This window comes from Sarcophilus harrisii, chromosome 1 (assembly GCF_902635505.1).
Source record: "Sarcophilus harrisii chromosome 1, mSarHar1.11, whole genome shotgun sequence".
Taxonomy (NCBI): Eukaryota; Metazoa; Chordata; class Mammalia; order Dasyuromorphia; family Dasyuridae; genus Sarcophilus; species Sarcophilus harrisii.
Genome location: NC_045426.1, coordinates 217,756,893 through 217,778,743, shown reverse-complemented (window position 1 = coordinate 217,778,743; position 21,851 = coordinate 217,756,893). Strand labels below are relative to the sequence as shown.

At 35.8% G+C, this 21,851-nt stretch overlaps 1 protein-coding gene and 1 long non-coding RNA gene across 4 annotated transcripts in view; one reads left to right on the top strand and one right to left on the bottom strand.

Moving 5' to 3' along the window:
• Window positions 1-21,428, bottom strand: part of LOC116419086 — a 44,930-nt gene extending 23,502 nt beyond the window's left edge. For both annotated transcript variants that reach the window (XR_004229335.1, XR_004229337.1), the window contains exons 1-2: window positions 20,730-21,428; window positions 9,347-9,433 (exon numbers count right to left, since the gene is read on the bottom strand). This is a non-coding gene — a long non-coding RNA (uncharacterized LOC116419086). The remainder of the gene's footprint in view (window positions 1-9,346; window positions 9,434-20,729) is intronic.
• An 11-nt stretch (window positions 21,429-21,439) lies between these two features.
• Window positions 21,440-21,851, top strand: part of ZCCHC7 (zinc finger CCHC-type containing 7) — a 272,764-nt gene continuing 272,352 nt past the window's right edge. The window contains exon 1 of one of the 2 annotated variants that reach the window (XM_031937129.1): window positions 21,440-21,795. The gene's annotated coding sequence lies outside the window, so the exon portion shown is untranslated. Of the gene's footprint in view, window positions 21,800-21,851 lie in introns of both variants that reach the window. The other variant, XM_012542683.3, reaches the window with a different exon arrangement.

Here is a 21,851-nt window from a genome sequence, read left to right as displayed (position 1 = left end):
ATATATCTATATCTTTATATAAATTATAAAGATATAGATATAATATATAGATATTTATATTTATGTGAGGGATGTAGAAGACCCTTACCCAAAATGACTACTCAGAGAGCATTCAGTAAAAAGGAGAAAAATTATTTATTGAAAACCTCTGGAGGATGAGCCGTTCCATCACGAGATAAGAAAGAGAAAGCTCATGGTAGGAGGGCTAAAGAAGTAGTAAAGATACATAGCTTTTATAAAAGAGATTACATCACAAGTAAGAGAGCACTGAGAAGGGGAGGGGAAGGCATCTAATTGGTTGTTGCTATTGGGAGAGATTGGAATGGAAGGTTTCTATTTCCCCGAAATCTCCTGATTTCTAGGAAAGAGAAAATCAGGCCTTCAGGCTTAATCAAGCAGATAATGGTCAAGCTAATAGACTAAATATCGATAAATGTTAAATACTAATAAATGTCATCAGCTCAGGTTAAGTAAATATGTTTATAGCTATCTAAGGCTCAAGTAAATATGAGCCTGCACATAGTATATAGGTCATAGGGGAAACACAGAAATAATGAAAATAAAATACAGAAAAAGAATTCATACATTCCTGTAAATTCTTCACCTTCTCTCTATATATTCCACACATTTATATAGAGAGATTATAAAGATGGAATAGCTATTTTTACTTATTAAGGATTCTTACTTTCTAAGGATATAAGAAGTCTTCCCAGTGTAAATAGATGAAATTAACCTTTGTAAATGGTATTTTTAAGAAACTTCAGGTAAATAGGGTGACACACAATACCAATAGTAATTTCTTTGCTAATATTTTATTTAAGATTTTTACACAAATATTCATCAGGGAGATTGGGATATAGTTTTCTTTCTCTGTTTTCATCCTACCTGATTTAGGTATCAGTACCATGTCTGTGTCATAAAAGGAATTTGGTAGGAGTCCTTCATTCCCTATTTTTTCAATAGTTTATATAGTATTGGAGTTAATTGTTCTTTAAATGTTTGGTAAAATTCACATGTAAATCCATCTAATCCTGGGGATTTTTTTCTTAGGGAGTTGCTTAATAGTTTTTTTTCTATTTCTTTTTCTGAAATAGGACTATTTAAGCAACCTATGTTAATCTAGGCAATCTATATTTTTGTAGGTATTTCTCCATTTCACTTAGGTTATCAAATTTATTGGCATAAAGTTGGGCAAAGTAACTCCTAATTATTGCTCTAATTTCCTCTTCATTGGTGGAAAGTTCTCCTTTTCATCTTTAAGACTAACAATTTGATTTTCCTCTTTCCTTTTTCTAATCAAATTTACTAAAGGTTTATCTATTTTGTTGTTTTTTTCATAAAACCAACTCTTAGTTTTATTTATTAATACAATAGTTTTTTTAACTTTCAATTTTATTAATCTCTCCTTTTATTTTTAGAATTTTGAGTTTGGAATTTGAGTTTTTAATTTGATCTTTTTCTAGCTTTTTAAATTGCAAGCCCAATTCATTGATATTTTCTTTCTCTATTTTATACAAGCAAGCATCTAGAGATATAAAATTTCCCCTTATTACCACTTTGGGTGCATCGCACAAATTTTGTTATGTTGTCTCATTGTCATTCTCTTGAATGAAATTATTAATTGTGTCTATGATTTGCTGTTTCACCCATTCATTCTTTAGGATGAGATTGTTTAGTTTCCAATTACTTTTTGGTCTATTTTCCCCTGGCTTTTTAATTGAATGTAATTTTTATTGCATCATGATCTGAAAAAAAAATGCATTTACTATTTCTGCCTTTCTGCACTTGATTTTGAGGTCTTTGTGTCCTAATATACAGTCAATTTTTGTATAGGTTCCATGAACTGCTGAGAAGAAACTGTACTCCTTTCTGTCTCCATTCCATTTTCTCCAAAGATCTATCATACCTAACTTTTCTAGTATTCTATTTACTTCTTTAACTTCTTTCTTATTTGTTTTGTGCTTTGATTTATACTAGTTATGAGAGAGCAATGTTGAGATCTCCCACTATTATAGTTTTGCTGTCTATTTCTTCTTGCAGCTTTCTTAACTTCTCCTTTAGGAATTTCCATGCTATATCACTTGATGCATGTATATTTAGCATTGATATTGCTTCATTATCTATGGTACTCCTTAGCAAGATATAGTTTTCTTTCTTATCTCTTTTAATTAGATCAATTTTTGCTTTTGCTTGATCTGAGATCAGGATGGCTACCCCTGCTTTTTTTACTTCACCTGAAGCATAACAGATTCTGCTCCAGACTTTTACCTTTACTCTGTATGTGTCACTCTTATTTAAATGTGTTTCTTGTAAACAACATATTGTAGGATTCTGGCTTTCAATCCAGTCTGCTATCCACTTTCACTTTATGGGAGAGTTCATCCCATTCACATTTACAGTTAAAACTACTAAATCTGTATCTCCTGCCATCTTATTATCCTCAGATTATACTTTTCTCTTTCCTTTTTCCCTTTCCCTCCTCCCCAGTATTTAACTTATGAGCACCACTTGTCTCAAGCAGCTCTCCCCCTTTAGAGTCCCTCCCCCTTTCTTATACCTTTCCCTTCCTATTTCTGTTTTCCCTTCTATTTAGCCTACCCCTTCCCTTTTTGTCTTTCCTTTCCCTCTTTTCAATAAGGTGAGACAAATTTCTCTGTAAACCAAATATGTCTAATATTTTCTCTTTGAGACAAATCTGATGAGAATAAGATTCACACAATGTTCACCCCACTCCGTTCTTTCCCTCAAATGTAATAGGTTTCTCTTGACTCTTCATGAGTTGTAATTTCCTTCATTTTACCTCCACTTTTCCCTTTTTCTAGTATAATCCCCTTTCCACTTCTAGTTCTTTTTTATATTATAACAGTAAAATCAAATTATACATGCACTCTCTATGTATACTCATAACAGAAACACAATTCTCAAGAATTCTTTTTACCTTTTTATGCTTCTCTTGAATCCTATATTTGGAGGTCAAATTTTTTTGTCTAGCTCTGGTCTTTTCATCAGAAATAAGTGGAATTCACCTGCTTCATTGAATGCTCAGTTTAGCAGGTAGTTTATTCTTGGCTGCATTCCGAATTCCTTTGCCTTTTGGAATATCAGATTCCAGGCCCTTTGATCCTTTAAGGTGGAAACTGTTAGGTCCTGGGTGATCCTTATTGTGGCTTCTCAGTATTCCAATTTTTTTTTCTAGCTGCTTGTAGCATTTTTTCCTTGGTGTGATAGTTCTAAAATTTAGTCATGATATTCCTTGGAGTTTTCAATTTGAGGTCCCTTTCAGGATATTTTCAGTGAATTCTATCAATGGCTATTTTACTTTCTTATTCTATGACATCCAGGAAGTTCTCTTTAATAATATCCTGAAAAATAGTGTCTAGGCTCTTTTTTTCATCATGGTTTTCAGGGAGTCTAATAATCCTTAGATTGTCTCTCCTAGATGTACTTTCCAGGTCAGTTGTTTTCCAAAGTAAGTATTTTACATTTTTTCTAATTTTTCCTTTTTTGGGTTTTGCTTGACTGATTCTTGATGTCTCAATGAGTCATTCATTTCCATTTGTTCAATTCTGATTTTAATGAATTATTTTCTTTGTTTACTTTTTTTTACTTCTTTTTGTATTTGTCCAATTGACTTTTTAAATGAATTGTTTTGTTCTATGGAATTTTTTCCATTTCACAAATTCTGTTTTTTAAGAGTTATTTTCTTTATCCACTTCACAAATTCTGTTTTCCTGGAAGTTATTTACCTTTTCCAATTCACAAATTCTGTTTTCTGGGAGTTGTTTTCTTTTCCCACTTAATTAAATCTCTTTTAATGAGTTATATGCCTTTTCTAAACCCTCTTGCAGTTTTCCTTTCCTTTCCTTGTTTTTCATCTAGCTCTTTATTAAGATCCTTTTTTGCAGAAGGCTGGAACTCTGAAAATGTGTACTTAAATCCAGGTCAGCAAGGTACTTATACTTAAGTATATACTTAGTACTTAGCATGGTGATGTAATGGTTGCACATGTAATGGTTGTGCTGTAGTGATGTAATCATACTGAAGTATTTAAGGAAGCCTCAGACAATGAATGTTCTCTCTCAGCCACAGAAACAAGAGAAGACTTCAGATTCTAGACTACATCTTTGACAAGCCATGTGGCATCTCTCCTGCCTTCTTTACTATCCCACTAAGACTAAGGACTTGGGCTGATCCCTAGGTCCTCCAGAGAACTTATCCAGTCATTACATTTTGGTGCCTAAACATGGGGCTCTAGGTGAGGTCCTATATAAATCAGCTCAATTTTAATTAGAAACAAAGGGCCTTGCAAAGCAGGGTACAAATCAGCTTGACTGATGGGATCAGCTGAGTTCAATGGAAAAGTCCCCAGTGACCCAGAAATAGGCTGAGTATAAAAATAGACAAGCAGTAAAATTTGGTAAGGGCTAAACTAGTCACATTCATTTTTTAGGTGAAATAGGGAAAATACTAAGAGCCTCCTCCACTCCAAGAGAAGCACGTAAAATGCATAGTTAGGTTAATAAAGAAGCAAGGTTTGTTGGTAACATGGAAGCAGAGCAATGAACTCTTAAATATATTACAATGCACACATCTCCTTGGTTTTCTAAGGAAGAAAAATTAGAGTCAGATATGTGGGAACTAATGTGGCAACTAATTGAATTTTATGAAGCTATGGGTCCTGGTTCAATTCCTGAAGAAACATATCTTATGTATAATATAATACAATTGGCTTTAAAGAATCCCACAAGTTCTTAAAAAAAAAAAAAAAAAGGAAAAGTTCTAAGGAGAACAGCCAGACAAGGAAGTAGAAGGAGAAAGAGGAGGGGTATGGTACTGACAAAGCAGTTGAAAGGCATGGAGAGTTGGGTCTTAAGTACCATACCTATAAACTTCAAGAGTTTGATGCTTCTTACTTTCACAGCTCAGTTACACCCAAGCAAGCAGGCACTTTTAGGGCATTCCCCATCTCCTAACCCTCCTCCCTCAATTATCCTTCCTTGGGCAGAGGGAAGAGGAGGAGTTGGGGGTGGGGGGGAATGACACCCTCAGCACCACCCATGCAGGAGTTTTGTCTACCCCCATGACATAATTACAAAGGGCACTAATTAAAGCTAAAGAAGAAGGATAGGATATATCTGATTTAAAAATAGAAATGTACCCTGTGATTGAAGAGTCTGACTCTTCAGGTTAAGAAAAAAGAAAATGTACTCTTTAATTTGGAAATTATCAAAGATCTGAAAAAAGCTTGCATTATTTATGGGTCTACATCATCTTATGTTAAGATGTTATTAGAGAATTTGTTGAAATGTTAAGCTCTAATGATTGGAAATCTATAGCAAGGACATACTTAAAACCTGGACAAAACTTGTTGTGGTTTTCTAAGTATAGTGAACTTTGTAGAATACAAGCCCAAAGAAATAGACAAACTGGAGTTAATATACCAATCACCTCTGACCAACTAACAAGTTTAGGTCTTTATGCAGACACTTTAGCGCAGATTAATTACCCCATAGCAGCATTTGAGCTGCTGCTGCTATCAAAGCATGAGTCATCCCCCAGGAAAATAAGAAGAGGGAAGCCTTCACAAAAATAGCACAAGGTCCAAATGAAATCTTTGCTGATTTAGTGGGACATTTGCCGACAGATGTCTACGAACTGCTGGTGAAAATGTAGCAACAGAAATTATGACAAGATAACTTGCTAAGGAAAATACTAAATTATACTAGGACTACACAAGGAATGCTCCTTTAGAGAAGATCATAAAATGCTGTGCCCCAGTGGGCACAAATATCTTTTATAGCCAGACTATATCCTCCCAAGATCTGAACATGGAAGACAGGGTCCCTTTTGGCAAAGGACTTTCAGAGAGACTTGCCAATGCTTTCAATGTGGTAAAGCAGAGCATCTGAAAGCTCAATGTTGGCCTAGAAGACAGGGTGGGAGAACAAGACCTAAACCCTATGTCCAAATTGCAACAGAGGCTTCCATTGGGCATCATAATACAGAGTGACTTAGGGAAATGGAAAGTGGGGCTTGGCTGTAGGGCAAAATCACTTGGGGCATGATGGCCCCCAATGTTGCACCCAGAGAGTCTTTAGAAGGTCATTACTCCAACATGATCAATCACCTGAGAAGCAACCTAATGGGAGAAAGGAATTACAATTGGGGAGAATAGAGTTGTATGCAGTTGGGACTACTGAGATATCTCCTGGAGACGTGAAATCTGTTCTTCTCCAGTCTCTGGATCCCTTGTCTCCAGATACAGTTAGCTTGACCATTTCACCTCCTGAGAGCGCTTACAAAACAGTGTTTATCCATATACTGATGATGGGAAACTGGGGAATGTGTAGATAATATCCCAGTCACTAATACAGTAGACAATATATGACTTATCCTCCAGGAGAAGTAGTAGTAGCATCAGGTTTACTGATACAGACTCTTAATAAGCAATCTGGTGACAGTTGCCCAGATTCTAACTCCAAGCAACAGAATCCAGGAATATACTGGACAGCAGCTGTGACAGCTGACTGTTCTATGTTTAGTATCTATATAAATGGCATATCATTAGGAGGATTGGTAGACACAGGTGCAGATCGTACAGTCATTAGAGGTGCCAATTGGCCCAGTCACTGGCCAAAGATTAAGGCAGACACCTACATGTCTGGCATAAGAGGATTAATAGCATTTGCAATTATGGGTGTGCCACAAGAAATAAAAAGAGATAATGGACCTGCATATACTTCTAAACATTTTGCACACTTTTGTGCACAGTGTCAGATTTTACACACCACTGGCATATCCTTTAATCCTCAAGGACAGGCAATAGTAGAGAGAAGAAACAGAGACATTATCCAAAAACAAAAGAAAGGGGGAGCCACAGGTAACCCTAGAGAACTTCTAAATTTAGCTCTTTATACTATTAACTTCTTGATTTTTGACAAAGATGCACTGGCTCTGGCAGACCCAACAGAAGAGCAGTGTCCAGTGCAAGCAGCTTCACTATCTTTAAATAATTGCCAGGTGATATGGAGAGACCCAGAAAGTGGTGAATGGAAGGGACCAGATAGGTTAACTGCTTGGGGAGAGGGTTTGCTTGTATCTCTACAGATGGAGAAGGAATCAGATGGGTGCCAACGAGCCATATTTGCCTTGTCCATTGGAGAGAGGTGGAGGAGACCCTTGAAATGAAGGAGAAGACCCAAGAAACATTGTGTGATTCCATCGCTGATTATACCCAACACTGAAAGAGCATGGCAGTTATGGCAATTGACTCATGAACATTAAAAATTGTTAATAAGACTGTTGCAGAACTTTAAAAATAGCAGGAATTATTGAATTCTCTGAGACATGATAAGATTGTTGTAGGACTTCAAATTCTGCAGGAATCATTGAATTCCCTGACACATGGTGAGATTGTTGCAGGACTTCAAAACTTGCAGGGATCATTGGATTCCCTGATACATAAAGTAATGGACAATTGATTGGTTTTGGACTATCTCTTGGCTGCTGAAGGAGGTGTATGTGTGATTGTTATTTATATACCTTCCTTCTAGGACTTATGGACATGTATGTTCATATTGTTTGTTATATCATTATGCTGATTCATGTTGTTACATCACTACTAGCCTGTGTTATATTACTATGTGTGTGTGTAATACTTCCCATGCTGATGGATTTATGTATACCTGTTTCAAATTTCAGCCCAGAGGAACCTGCTAACAATATCTGGTTTGACTCCCCATTTCCCTTTGGTGTTTTCACCTCCCTTCTAGAGAAATCAGGGATGGCATGACCACCTGTGTTCTAAAACAAAAGAAAGCAGGAGATGTAGAGTGCTGGAACTCTGAAAAGGTGTACTAAATCTAGGTCAGCAAGGTACTTATAGTTAAGTATATATACTTAGTATTTAGTATGGTAATGTAATGGTTTGGCACACTCAGAATGGTGTAGTGATGTAATCATATTGAGTTATTTAAGGGAGCCTTAGATACAGAATGCTCTCTCTCAGACACAGACACAAGAGAAGATGCCAGATTCCAGATTTCATCTTTGATCAGCCATGTGGAAGCTTTTCTGCCTTCTTCACTACCTCAGTAAGACCAAGGACTTGGGCTGATCCCCAGGTCCTCCAGAGAGCTAGTCCAGACATTACACTTTTTAATTTCTTCTAAGAGGACCTTGTGTGACAGGGACTAGGTTATATCACCCTTTGGGACTTCATCTGGAGACAATCTGCTTTTAGTCTCCTCGGGTTTGAAATCTGTTCTTCTCTTTTGCTATAGAAGCTATCTATAGTTAGAGTTGTCTTTGCCTTTTTACTTGTTTTTTTTTTTTTTTTTTAATTGGGATCTATTTTTAGGGCAACGAAGGTTTTCCAAGCTTCCTCAACAGGCAACAGCAATGTGGCAGCAGCTGCACTGGGATCATGCTGACTGACTCCCAATGCTGAGTGGGTGTGGCCAAGTCCCCTGAGACTCCAGGGCTTCAGGGTTCATTATTTACCTTTTGTGGTTTTGTTGGATGTTTTGTAACTTTGCTGATCTATTGGCCTGCAACCAGGGCAGAGTAGGCAACAATGTAGATTCTCTTATCACACGGAGTCAGCACTCCCCTGCAGAGACTGTACCCCACCCCAGGTGTGCTCAGTGTGCCCTGATGTCCTGTGCCTGGCCTCCCTCTGTGCCTGACCAAAACAGATCTTTTCTGGCAATCTTTGAAATTATCTTTTGCTGTTAATTTGCTGCACTCCCAATATTCATGAATTCTGCCAGTTTAGAATTAATTCAGAAGCTGAATTTGGTAATTAGTTGAGGGTCCAGGGAGAATATCCGAAAGAAGTGTGCGCCCTCTCCACCATCTTGGCTCCGTTCCCCCTTCCCCCCCCAGTACTTTCAAAATGGACCTGGACTTAGGTGTTGGAGAGTTGCCCTTCCCAGAGAGTTATATGAGAAAGAATATGTGCTGTTTATGTAGACTGATCTCCTGCTTATTGACTGACTGACTGACTGAATGGAACACTAAATCATCTCAGTTTTTGTTTTAAGCCTTGAGTCTGAGAGCTTATAAGAGAGGGAATGATAGCTAGCCTGAGAAGAGTACAAAATATTGACATTTCCAGGTTCTTCCAGGATGGGATCAGCAACATTTAATTTCAGAAATTATACTTCATTCCAATAGTGAATAGGGAAATATGTCTATTGTTTCAAGTAGCTTTGGCTAATTCTTAGAAATTTAGTTTTCATTTCAAATGGTATAAATATCACCTTTCCTGTTTAGTGTTGTTATTATAGTATATATTGAACAACACACATTCCTTTGTATCCCAGTAGGTTTTTGACTCCCTTACCTCTGAATCCTTTTTTGTCTTTAAATGCTTCCATCCATCAAACTTGCTTTTTAACTTGATGTGTGTCTTGCTGCTTTCTTTTGTAAGCTGAAAATAATAGGATATAAACAGATTAGATGAAAATAGCCTCCATAAACATATTTCACTATATTGTTATAAATGTATATCTTTCACATAAAAATAATTGTTTTTTTTATTTGTCAGTTATCCATTTCTCTACTGCTTAAAAATTAAAATTATAATCATTTTTTAAGTGCTTAGACTAAAGCATTGAAAAACAGTGATTTTAACTATAGGAAAATATCTACTCATAATACATAAATTACACCCAATAAGCAAGAAAATGGTTCTTGGAATAATAGCTCTTTATCACTAACAATTTATTTTAGGAATATCACAATTTGGAAAACAACTCTTTCTCTTAATTTTTTTAAAAAATTTTCATCTTTTCATGAAGGTCAGCTTCCAATAAAAAGTAGATAATATTATAGGTATGCCAGCAATTTGAAGAATGATTTATAGCTTGGATGAAAATCGTGTGATCTTTCCATCACCTTGTAATTTTGAGAACTGTAAATCATGAATAATAAAAAAGGATGTTAAACTTTTCAAAAAATCCAGATGGGTACCAGTGTCATTGAGAATTCCTGAGAATCACCTTGATTGCTATCTCAGACTCGTGAGCTTGAACTGATGTTGCATCTTATTAGTTAAGAATAGTTTTCTATAATTGGTTTTTTTTTTGTTAGCATTGCTTGCTATTTTAATATTATGTAAAAATCTACCTGAATAAAACCTGCGTAATTGGAAAAATATATGTTCAAAAGAAAGTACTCTTTGAAAAATCAGCTTTAGTGATATGAATCACTATTTATGAATCACAATTTATACAATAAATATGACTGTAAATGAAAGTGACTATTAAGAACTATGGTAAGTAGAATTCCCAATCCCTATGTTTTTGTCTGCCTGCATTTTTTATTTCCTTCACAGGTTAATTGTACACTATTTCAGAATCCAATTCTTTTTGTACAGCAAAATAACATTGGACATGCATATTTATTTTATATTTAATTTGTACTTTAACATATTTAACATGTATTGGTCAACCTGCCATCAAGAGGAGGGGGTGGGGGGAAGGAGGGGAAACTTGGAACAAAAGGTTTGGCAATTGTCAATGCTGTAAAATTACCCATGCATATAATTTGTAAATAAAAAGCTATTAAAAAAAAAGAACTATAATAAGTACAATCAGTCAACAAGCATTTATTAAGTACTTACACTGCCAAGCACTTTGGTAAGTAATGGAAACACAAATATAAGGCTAAATAAGGAATTGGTAATGAAGCAAAAAGCCTTTGCCAACAAGAAGTTTACTTTCTAATGGAGAAAGACAACACTTAAAAGTAAGCAATGATCTACGTGACTATAGAAGACTAATTTTGACAGAGAGGTAATGACAGAAAGTACAGAAATACACATACATTTTTAAACACTACTAGTATGTGGATTTGTTTTGTGTGACTATACTTATTTGTTATAAGGAAGGGCTTTTGGGATGTGGAAGGGATTGATTGATGGTATTATTTTTTTAAGTAAAAAAAGAAAAGAGAATTAATGAACAATTTTTAACATGAAATAAAATAAAATAAATTTTAATTTATTTTAAAATTAAAATTAATTTTAAAAAATTAAGTTACCATATTAAATTTAAATTTGAAATACAAAATTAAACATCAAAAGTCCTAGCTATAGTGGAGATTCATAACAGATGTAATCCTCTTTTTCTATTCTTCTTTAAATAAGAAAATGTTCAAGTGCGTTAATTTCTCAAGTTTAAAATAAGGATTTTTAAAAAGGAAAGCAATATTAGTATCCTCTATTTACCTGCGAAATATAGAAGTGACAATTCATTTGGAAGCACTGGGAGGCAAAGTCAGGTGCATTCTAGTTCAAAAGAACTATGCTAGCAAGCAAGTGGAATGGAATTGCAGTCAAGCTAAGTTTAGTACTTCTTCCTTGCTACCTTTTCCCCTATTTGTTCCCTAGTATTTGGACTCTGATTTAGGGCCTGTCCATTGGGAATTTCTTTACCACCTCTTGTTAGGATTTTCATTATTGTTTCCCTTTCTGCACCATTAGGAGATTCATAGAAACAAAGAATTTCAGAGTAACAGGACTTTGAACGGCTAATCTTAACACAAACCTGAAAAGGAGTATTTCATTCAATTTACCTGAAAGTAGTCTTAACCTTTTTTTTTTTTGGTGAGGAACCCTTTTAAAAGTCCAGTAAAGTGGAAACGAAGTGGATGCTTATCAGTTGGAGAATGGCTGAATAAATTATGGTATATGAATGGTATGGAACATTATTGTTCTATAAGAAATAATCAGAAGGATGATTTTATTTTATTTATTTATTTTTTTTATTTAATAGCCTTTTATTTACAGGTTATATGTATGGGTAACTTTACAGCATTGACAATTGCCAAACCTCTTTTTCCAATTTTTCACCTCTTACCCCCCCCCCCCCAGATGGCAGGATGGCCAGTAGATGTTAAATATATTAAAATATAAATTAGATACACAATAAGTATACATGACCAAAACGTTATTTTGCTGTACAAAAAGAATCAGACTCTGAAATATTGTACAATTAGCTTGTGAAGGAAATCAAAAATGCAGGTGGGCATAAATATAGGGATTGGGAATTCAATGTAATGGTTTTTATTCATCTCCCAGAGTTCTTTCTCTGGGCGTAGCTGGTTCAGTTCATTACTGCTCCACTGGAAATGATTTGGTTGATCTCATTGCTAAGGATGGCTAGGTCCATCAGAACTGGTCATCATATAGTATTGTTGTTGAAGTATATAATAATCTCCTGGTCCTGCTCATTTCACTCAGCATCAGTTCATGTAAGTCTCTCCAGGCCTTTCTGAAATCATGATTTTAGAGAGGCCTGGAAAGACTTATATGAATTGATGCTAAGTGAAGTGAGTAGAACCAGAAGAACATTGTACATGGCAACAAGAAGATTATATGATGACCAATTCTGATGGACATGACTCTTTTCAATAATGAGATAATTCAGGCCAGTTCCAATGGTCTTATGATGAAGAGAGCCATCTGCACCCAGAAGATGATGGGTACTGAGTATGGATCACAACATAGTATTTTCACCTTTTTCATTGTTGTTTGCATTTTGTTTTTCTCATTTTTTTTCTTTTTGATCTGATTTTTCTTGTGCAACATGATAAATGTGGAAATATGTTTAGAATTGCACATGTTTAACATATTGGATTACTGCTATGTCTAGGGAAGATGGTAAAGGAAGGGGAATGGAAAAAATTTTGGAACACAAGATTTTGCAAAGGTGAATGTTGAAAATTATCTATGCATATGTTTTAAATATAAAAAGCTTTAATAAAAAAAAAAGTCCAGAGAAGTTTATGATGCTCTTCTCAGAATATTGTTTTTGAATGGATATAATAAAATTCATAGGATCACAAAAGAAATCAATTGTATTAAAATATAGTTTTTAAAACATACATGTCTTTAAACTTCACAAATCCAAAGTTAAAAATCCCTAAGAATCGAACAGAACAAATTATACAGACTCTCATTAAGGATAGCACTGGGTCTAGCATCACAAAGACCAGAGTTCAAATCTAAACTCAGATACTAGCTGTGACATTGGGAAAATTTCTTGATCTCTGTTTTCCTCTAGTTCCTCAATTATAAAATGAATATAATAATAGCACTCATCTTTCAGGATTGTGTTGAATATCAAATGAGATATTTGTAAAGCACTTAGCACAGTGACTGAAACATATTATATAACAGACATTTAATATATAATTGTTCAACACCCCACCCCGCCAATATATCTGAAGAATTTTCAGGTCATCACTGAGTCCTTTCTTCTCTAAAATAAACTTCATCAATTCTTTTAACTCTCTAAATGATTAGTTGGTTACCAGCCCTTGTTAGGCCCATAGGACATTTTTTAATGTTATTTTATAGAAATCCAAATACTATTTTCTTTTCCCTCTCTCCCTCCCTGTCTCCCTCCCTCGTTTCCTTCCTTCTTTCTTCCTTCTTTGCTCTTTCTTTTTTTTTCTTAGAAAAAACTGCACTAGTTCAAATTTTACTTTTGGTGCTTTTTTAAAAATTAAATTAAAAAATTTTAGGTTATACAAGTACATTCATTTTTTACATATTTCCATGTGAATCATGTGGAGAGAGAAAAATCAGAACAAAAAGGAAAAACCATGAGAAAAAAAAAAAGGTGAAAATAGTATGCTTCAATTGGCTTGGATCACTGAATTGCTGATCACCACACAATTATACTGTTGCTGTGTACAATGTTTTCTTAGTTCTGATTGCTTCATTCAGCATCAATTCATGTGAATCTTTTCAAGCCTTTCTAAAATCAGTCTGTTCATTTTTTAATAGAACAATATTCCATTAATTTCATATACTATAATTTGTTCAGCCATTCCCCAACTGGTGGGCACCCACTCATTTTCTTTGGCACTACATAAAAGAGCTGCTACAAGCATTTTTGTACATGTGGATTCTCTTCCCTCTTTTATGATTTCTTTGGGACACAAAGTGTCTGTGTAAAGCCCAATTTCTAACATCATTTTTTTTTAAATTTTCACTTTATTTTTTGTTTTTCTTTTTGTTCTATTTTTCATTCATAACCATGACTAATATGGAAATGTTTTACATTATTGCATATATATAACCTATATCAAATTGCTTATGATTTAAGGAAGAGGGGAAGGCAGGAAAAAAGTTGGAAATCAAAATCTTGTAAAAATGAATGCTAAAAACTCTGACAAATCTTCTTTAAAAAGCTCTACAGCTCTCAAATCTGATATTCTCTCCCGAATCCTTTGATGATTTCTAATTACTTTAACTTCTTACATTCACAGATTTAGAGATAGAAAAGATCTTATAATTATAGTCCTCACAAATGAGGGAAACAAATCTCAAAATATATAAGTAGTTTAAGTTCGAGGCAGGACAATATTAAGTGCAAAGCCACAACTTGAACCCAAATTCTCTGACTTCATGGTGCTTTCCATAAGATTACATTGCTTCCCTTTAATGGGCAGCAGCCATGAATGCACAACTGATGTGCTGGAGATCTTAAATTTCTTATCCCTGGTATTTGTTGGCAATGCTTTTTAGGTTCTTCTTGGCAATATGATCTGAACCCATGTAAATCACCATAAGTAGAAAATAGTCATCTCTTCTGACTAGTCTTAAGAGGATCCGTGTCATGGCTTGTACATATTCCTGGAGATCTTTCTCATGCTGTAGTAGGTGGACAAATAGCTTGCCTCATTATCTCTTAGCAGGGAGTCACCAATCAATTGAAAGCCATTTATTAAGCACCCATTATATTCTAGGTACTGTTGGAATCTTTTACAAAGTGTTAAGACATTTCTTTACAAAGTGTGAAGACATTGGAGTTGATTTGATCTGATTTTGGGCCAGAACTTGAAACAAGATACTAAGTGGAACTGATTGAACAATGCTTGTGTTCACACCTTTAGAGAGCTCAAGTATCTAAGTACTCAATGGAGTTCACGCGAGAGTTCAGGGCTAGTATGAGAGCTGAATTCACACCTTCCTTAGGACCAGAGAGCACTCTGGGAGATAACCCAGAATCCCTCTCCCTCCAGAAGGTGGAGTTAACCTTTGGGAGATCACATAAATGAAGGAAGCTCTTGGAGCGAAAGAGGAATTTCTCTGGAACATCAACAGGGCTCTGAGACAGAACACTCTGGAAGAAAAGACTACTCGCCACAGACTGGAGATTGAGAAGCCATGAGACGGAGTTGAGTTGGAGGCTGAAGAAAGCAGAGGCAGGAGCCAAGGACAAAGCTGCAAGATCTCTTGGAGTCAGGAAAACCACCAACAAGGTACTATGTTAGAGATACAAAGAAAAAAAATTATCTGATATCAACTTGATCATCCTTGATATTTTAACAGAGAATGTAATAATGTCCTTCTCTTTTTCCTATTACTCATACTGGATAATTTCTCAACTGACAGAGCATGTGAATTACTTTACCATAACTTAGATAACAAGCATCTCCTTACTGTTCAGAGAGAAACTCATATTTGGTTTTAATTCCAAGAATTCAATGGCTCTTTCTTTCCTCCTCTTCAGGGAATCTTTCCATTCCTTATCTTCATGACTCAAGACAAGATTCTCTCTTCATATCATGTCACCTCTTTTTTTAAATTTTATTTTCTTTCTTTAATTATAGCTTTTTATTTACAAGATATATGTATGGGTAATTTTTCAGCATTGACCCTTGTAGAACCTTCTGTTCCAACTTTTCCCCTCCTCCCCTAGATGGCAGGTAGACCAATACATGTTAAATATGTTAAAGTACAAGTTAAATACTATATATATACACACACACACACATATATAGTTATTTTGCTACACAAGAAAAATCGGACTTAGAAATAAGGTAAAATTAATCTGAGAATGAAATAAAAAATGCAAGTGGACAAAAACAGAGGGAATGGAAATATTATGTTGTGGTACACATTCATTTCCCAGAATTCTTTCGCTGTGTGTAGCTGGTTTTCATTATTGAACAAATGGAATTGATTTGGTTCATCTCACTGTTGAAGAGAGGCACATACATCACAATTGATCATCATGTAGTATTGTTGTTGAAGTGTATAATGATCTCCTGGTCCTGCTCATTTCACTCAGCATCAGTTCATATAAGTCTCTCCAGACCTTTCTGAAATCATCCTGCTGGTCTTTTCTTACAGAAAAATAATATTCCATAACATTCATATACCACAATTTACTCAGCCATTCTCCAATTGAGGGACATTCATTCAATTTCCAGTTTCTAGCCACTACAAAGAGGGCTGCCACAAACATTTGTGCACATGTGGGTCCATTTCCCTTCTTTAATCTCTCATTGGGATATAAGCCTAGTAGTAATACTGCTAGATCAAAGGGTTAGGTTGATAACTTTTTGAGCATAGTTCCAAATTGCTCTCCAGAATGGCTAGATGTATTCACAATTGCACCAACAATGTATCAGTATCCCAGTTTTCCCACATCCTCTCCAACATTCAGCATTATCTTTTCCTGCCATCCTAGCCAATCTGACAGGTGTGTAGTGATATCTTAGAGTTGTCTTAATTTGCATTTCTCTGATTAATAATGACTTGGAGCATCTTTTCATATGGCTAGAAATAGTTTCCATTTCTTCATCTGAAAATTGTCTCATTTTTTCACCTTTTTTTCACATTGAAGCTCTGCTTCTAATCTTTGTAAGAAGCATTCACTATATCTGATGATATGAGAAAAGGTGTTCCTAAAGTTTCTTCAAGTCTCCACTTGAAACTCAAGATAACACTTAGACGTAACAGAAGTAGAATTACTAATTTTAGATTGGTTGACCTCTTATTTTTCTGTCATTGATCTATATACTAAGAAATCTGTCTCCTCTTCCTCCTCCTCCTCCTCCTCCTCCTTCTTCTTCTAATTGTTAACTGGTTCTTAACCATCCCCTCAAAAACTTAAGAATTTACTAAACAAGCTTTGCCATCCCACTGCAAGTTAGGAGAGGACAACTGGATAATTTGCTCGGCCATATTTTCATTTTCTTCTTAAACCAACAACTTTTAAAAATGAAATTAAAAGAGTATGAGAATAAAAAAGTCACAAGGTCTGAGTTCTAATGTATTTTTGTACCTAACAAGCTGTACAATTTCTGGTAAATCACCACATTTTGGTGTCTTACTTCCCTCATCTGTAAAATGAAAGGATTGTCCTAAGTGACTGGTAAAGCACCTTTCAGCTATCATGTCTGAAGGTTCAATACATTTAATAGAGCATAATCTATTCAGGCATTGTATCAGATTTTAGAGACAAGGATTGGACGAGTGATCTCATTGGTACTATAGATTCTAGTGAGGAAACTACTTCTATACAAGTGGGCACCTTCTCTGAAACTTATGGTCTAAAGCTAGAGCACTGGGAGGTTGATGACTTGCCTAGGTCACACAGACAATATATGGTAGAGGTGTGATAATGAACCAAGATATTCCTGTCTTCAAATCACTTTTCTATCCACTTTACTATACTGCCTCCCTTGTTTTCCTTAAAAAGTTTTTGTTTGTATATTGCATGTTTTCCCATATCATTACCCCTCTCCCTCTTTGATATCCATCCCATAAAACAAAACAAAATTAAGAAAAATATAAGAGGAAAAAATCAGCACAAAGTTTTTTTTTTCCTTTCTTTCTTTTAAAATTGACCATATATACAATGTTTCATACTCGTGGATCCCATACCTTTGGAAAGGAGTAAAGGGTCTTTTCCTGTCCTTTCTATGGAGTCATGTTTGTTCTTTGTTGTGGTTGTTTTTTACATTTACATGGTTGTAGTCATTATGGTTACTGATTTTTTGGTTCTTCATTCTGAACTAGTTCATTTAAGTCTTTTTTCCTGTGCTTCTCTGTATTCATCACATTCATTGTTTCTTACAATACAGTCATATTTCATTCTACTCATTTGCCACAATTTAGTTAGCCATTCCCCAATAGGATATTTACTTTGCTTCCAGTTCTTTACTACAAGTGATGCTATAAACATACATTCACTTATACTGCATTCAAATACTGTTATAGCATAAGCATTCCAGATTAAGCAGCAAGAAAGGTGCCAAATGCTTAGATTCATGAAAAATATTGATTGCAAAATACTTTCAAGGGGAATCAATAATTATTTATTGAGTACTTAATATGTATATATAATTGTTTGGATTTTTAATAAATTGCAAAGTAGAATAGGGTTCATTTTATAGTCCCTGACTTCCTGAGTTTATAATCTTGAGAAGACGAGCCTTATATACATGAGATAGATTAGAAAAGGGAATAGATTAATGGTTCAGGGAAAAGATGTGTTATAGGAAGAGTGATGGAACTAGTATAAGAAGTGCAGTGGAAATATTGTTGTTTGTCCTTCATTCTCAAAGAGGACCATGACATCAGGGAAGTGATGTGATGACATACAAGTGAATTGGATTTGAGTGGGGAGGACTGTGCAAGGTTACCTGCCTCACTTTCCTATCTAGAGCCATCTGGATCCAGTTGCAAGATATAGATCAAGTGACTGAAGATGACCCCGGATAAAATGGGAGACCTTGATCTTTTTAAATTAAGGTCTTCAACAGGTTTCATATTTGATGAGGCTGAACTCATTCACTGGTTAAGGCAAGGCAGCAATTGAGACAAATAATCTTCCCTTTTACTTAGTCCAAAAAATCTAAATGAATGAATGAATCTGGGAGGGAAAACCTTTAGAGTTTCTAGCTAAAGCAAAAATGATTCCTATTTAAATTCAATCTGAGTCAATGAGGACCCAAACAATAACCAAATGGGACTTGGCCTAGGATCTATTGGTAGCCAATGAGAATTACATTGGTTTAGGTTTAAAGCATGATCCTTAAGAAAGAAATCTAGTCAGTAAATCCCAAGATATCTTGGGAGGATTCAGTGGAGCAAAAGAGGAAAAAAATGCTTTTAAGAACATCTATGGGTAAGGGTATTTGAAGTGGAAAAAATGGCTCCACAGTCAGAGGGCCTAAATTTGAATTCAGGATCTGATACAAGTGTTTGTGTGACTTTGGACAAGTTATGTGACTCTTTTGGACCCAAATTTCCTTATCTTTAAAATGAAGGAGTTGTAGTAACTGATATCTAAAATCCCTTTTAAGTCTATGATCCTATGTATGTGAGTTGGGGTCAGTTAAAGAATGTTAGAACTAGATGTATATATTAGTCCAATTCACTTGTTTTTCTTTTTAGAAATGTGATAATTAGACAATTAGATAATATTTCTAGACAAAATTTGACTTAAAGTCAAATTTGCTTCAAGCAAGATGAAATATGATCTGGGGTTTGAATGATAGGGAAACTTTTAAAGTCAGAAAGTGAAATGTCAGCAAGATGGGAGGATTCCAGAAGAAGGCAGAGAGAAATTTGAGGGAAGAATGAACATTATGTTTGGCCAAGTGTGGAGTCTTTTTTTAATAGAAGATAAAGGTCTATGTTGACAAATCAAAGGAAATGGAGGCAGACTAAAACATTAGTTATATTTGGTAAAAACAAACAAACAAAAGACCAAGTACACTCTAGCAATACAATCCTTTTACTCTTCCCTAAATAATTTTCTCATGTCTACTGCTTACAATCCCTAGCTTTCTTCAAAATTCAGCTCATATCACCTCCTATGGGAAGCCTATTCTTATTCTGATTCTATCACAAGTGCCTTCTCCCAGAAGGTACTTTGTATTTATTTTGAATTTTCGACATACATGTACATATTTTACATACATCAGTGTTTTGTATATGCCTGTGTAAGTGCTTTCCTTTAGTTAAAACTGTTTGGCTTTTGTTTTTGGATATTCAGTGCTTATTGTAGCACTTTAAAAAATGCTTACTTGCTTAACAGTTTTCCATTTTTTTTTTTATTTTTTTTATTTAATAGCCTTTTATTTACAGGTTATATGTATGGGTAACTTTACAGCATTAACAATTGCCAAACCTCTTGTTCCAATTTTTCACCTCTTACCCCCCCCCCCCCTCCCCTAGATGGCAGGATGACCAGTAGATGTTAAATATATTAAAATATAAATTAGATAAATTAGATAGCATTAGTACTTGGAAGATAGTAGATATTTAAGTGAATTCAACAAGATCATTCTATATATCAGGCTTCTTAAAATTTTTCCATTCCTGACCTCTTTTCCACTGAGAAATTTTTAAATGATTCTGGGTATATAGGCATATAAAATAGGTATAGGAATCAAATATTTACTGATAACAAATTGTAATTTTGTGACCTCCACATTCAGCTATCTGACCCCATATGGGATCACAACCCAGAATTTAAGGAGTTGTTATATATTTCTTCCTGAAAAGAAGACTTAAGTGATCTAGAATTTTTTCTCTGCTCTGCCAACTGACCTCTTTTACCGTTGTTCAATGGTGTCCCACTCTTCGTGACCATATTTTGGGGTTTTCTTGGCAAAGATATTGAAGTCGTTTGACATTTTCTTCAACTCCTTTTACAGACGAGGTAACGGAGGCAAACAGCATTAAGTGATTTGCCCAGGATCACATAGCTTGTTAAGTCTGAGTTTGGTTTTGAACTTGTGAAGATGAGTCTTCCTGATTCAAAGCCCTGCATCTAGTTGCCCTACTGACCTTCCTAAAATCCCAACTACAATCTTTTACTGCGAGTCTTCCCAATCCCTCTTAATTCCAGTGCATCCCTTCTTTTAATGAAGTCCAATACCTACGTATAACTTGTTTTGAATGTATTTACCTGTTGTCTTCCCCCTTAAATTTTAAGTTCTTTGAGAGCTGGAACTGTCTTTTGCTTGTTTCCTCTAGGACTTAAAGAAAGTGCCTAGCACATAGTAGATGCTTAATTCATTGATCGATTGAATAATCTCAAACCACAGTCTGGTTTCTGGCTGGTGAACGAAATGAGAAATAAATTGTGAAATGAGTTCATAATTTAGCACTTTTGGGTTTAGCAATATGGTTCGATCATATTTTTAAGGTTTAATCGTTATTAAACCATAAGTTTCAATATTAAGAAATATTATGTAGGATTTCTCTATACTTGGAGGAATTTCAAAAGGGACCCCGAATCGCCAAAAGCCTCCTTGCTAACAAAAGCCTCCTCCCCATGTGAGACTGAGAGAATCCCTTCAATTGGCCCACGGCCCGTGATAGAATGACGTGAAAAGGTGATGTTTCTGATTTCACTGTGATCCCGATCACCCTCTGCATTCCTCTCCTCCTTTAGGACAAAGGTCTGGGACTACTCTGGGTTAGGGAGCCTTCAGGTACCCCCGGGGAGGGGGGGAGGGAGGCCACGCAGGGCTTGTCCTCGGGGCATCATGGGAACTGATACAAGCCTCGGTCACTAACTATCCCATGCCTCCCGCTTGCCCCAACCTCAGTCTCCTCCTAGAGCGCGCGAATCCCCATAGCCACGCGCAACAATGACGGCTGCCTACGCTCCGGCGCAAGGACTCTGGGAGGCTGTCTCATGGACAGCGTCTCCTGAGGCCTCTAGGCTCTGGGGTGAAGAGACGCTAGGAGTCAAAGAAGCGAAAAGGAGAAGGGTCCAAAGAGCCGGGGGAGGCTGGGAATGGGGATAAGGGAGGCGTGAGGTTTGAAGACGAAAGAAGGGGTGGGAGGAAATGCACATAACTACGCATGCGCGGGAAATGCCCTTTTATCACTCCCCTCCCCCGGAAGTACGTCTCCTAAGCCGTAATACGTGCGCGAGGCTCCTCCCTCATGAGTTTGTCCCCGCCCTCCCCGTTCCTCTCAGCGATTCGGTTCCTGGTTGGTGCTTCCTGGTCGCAGCTGCGGCAGTGAGTATGTGACGGGCCCGGTCCGCCTCCGAAGGGGTCCTGGCTCGGGGATGTGC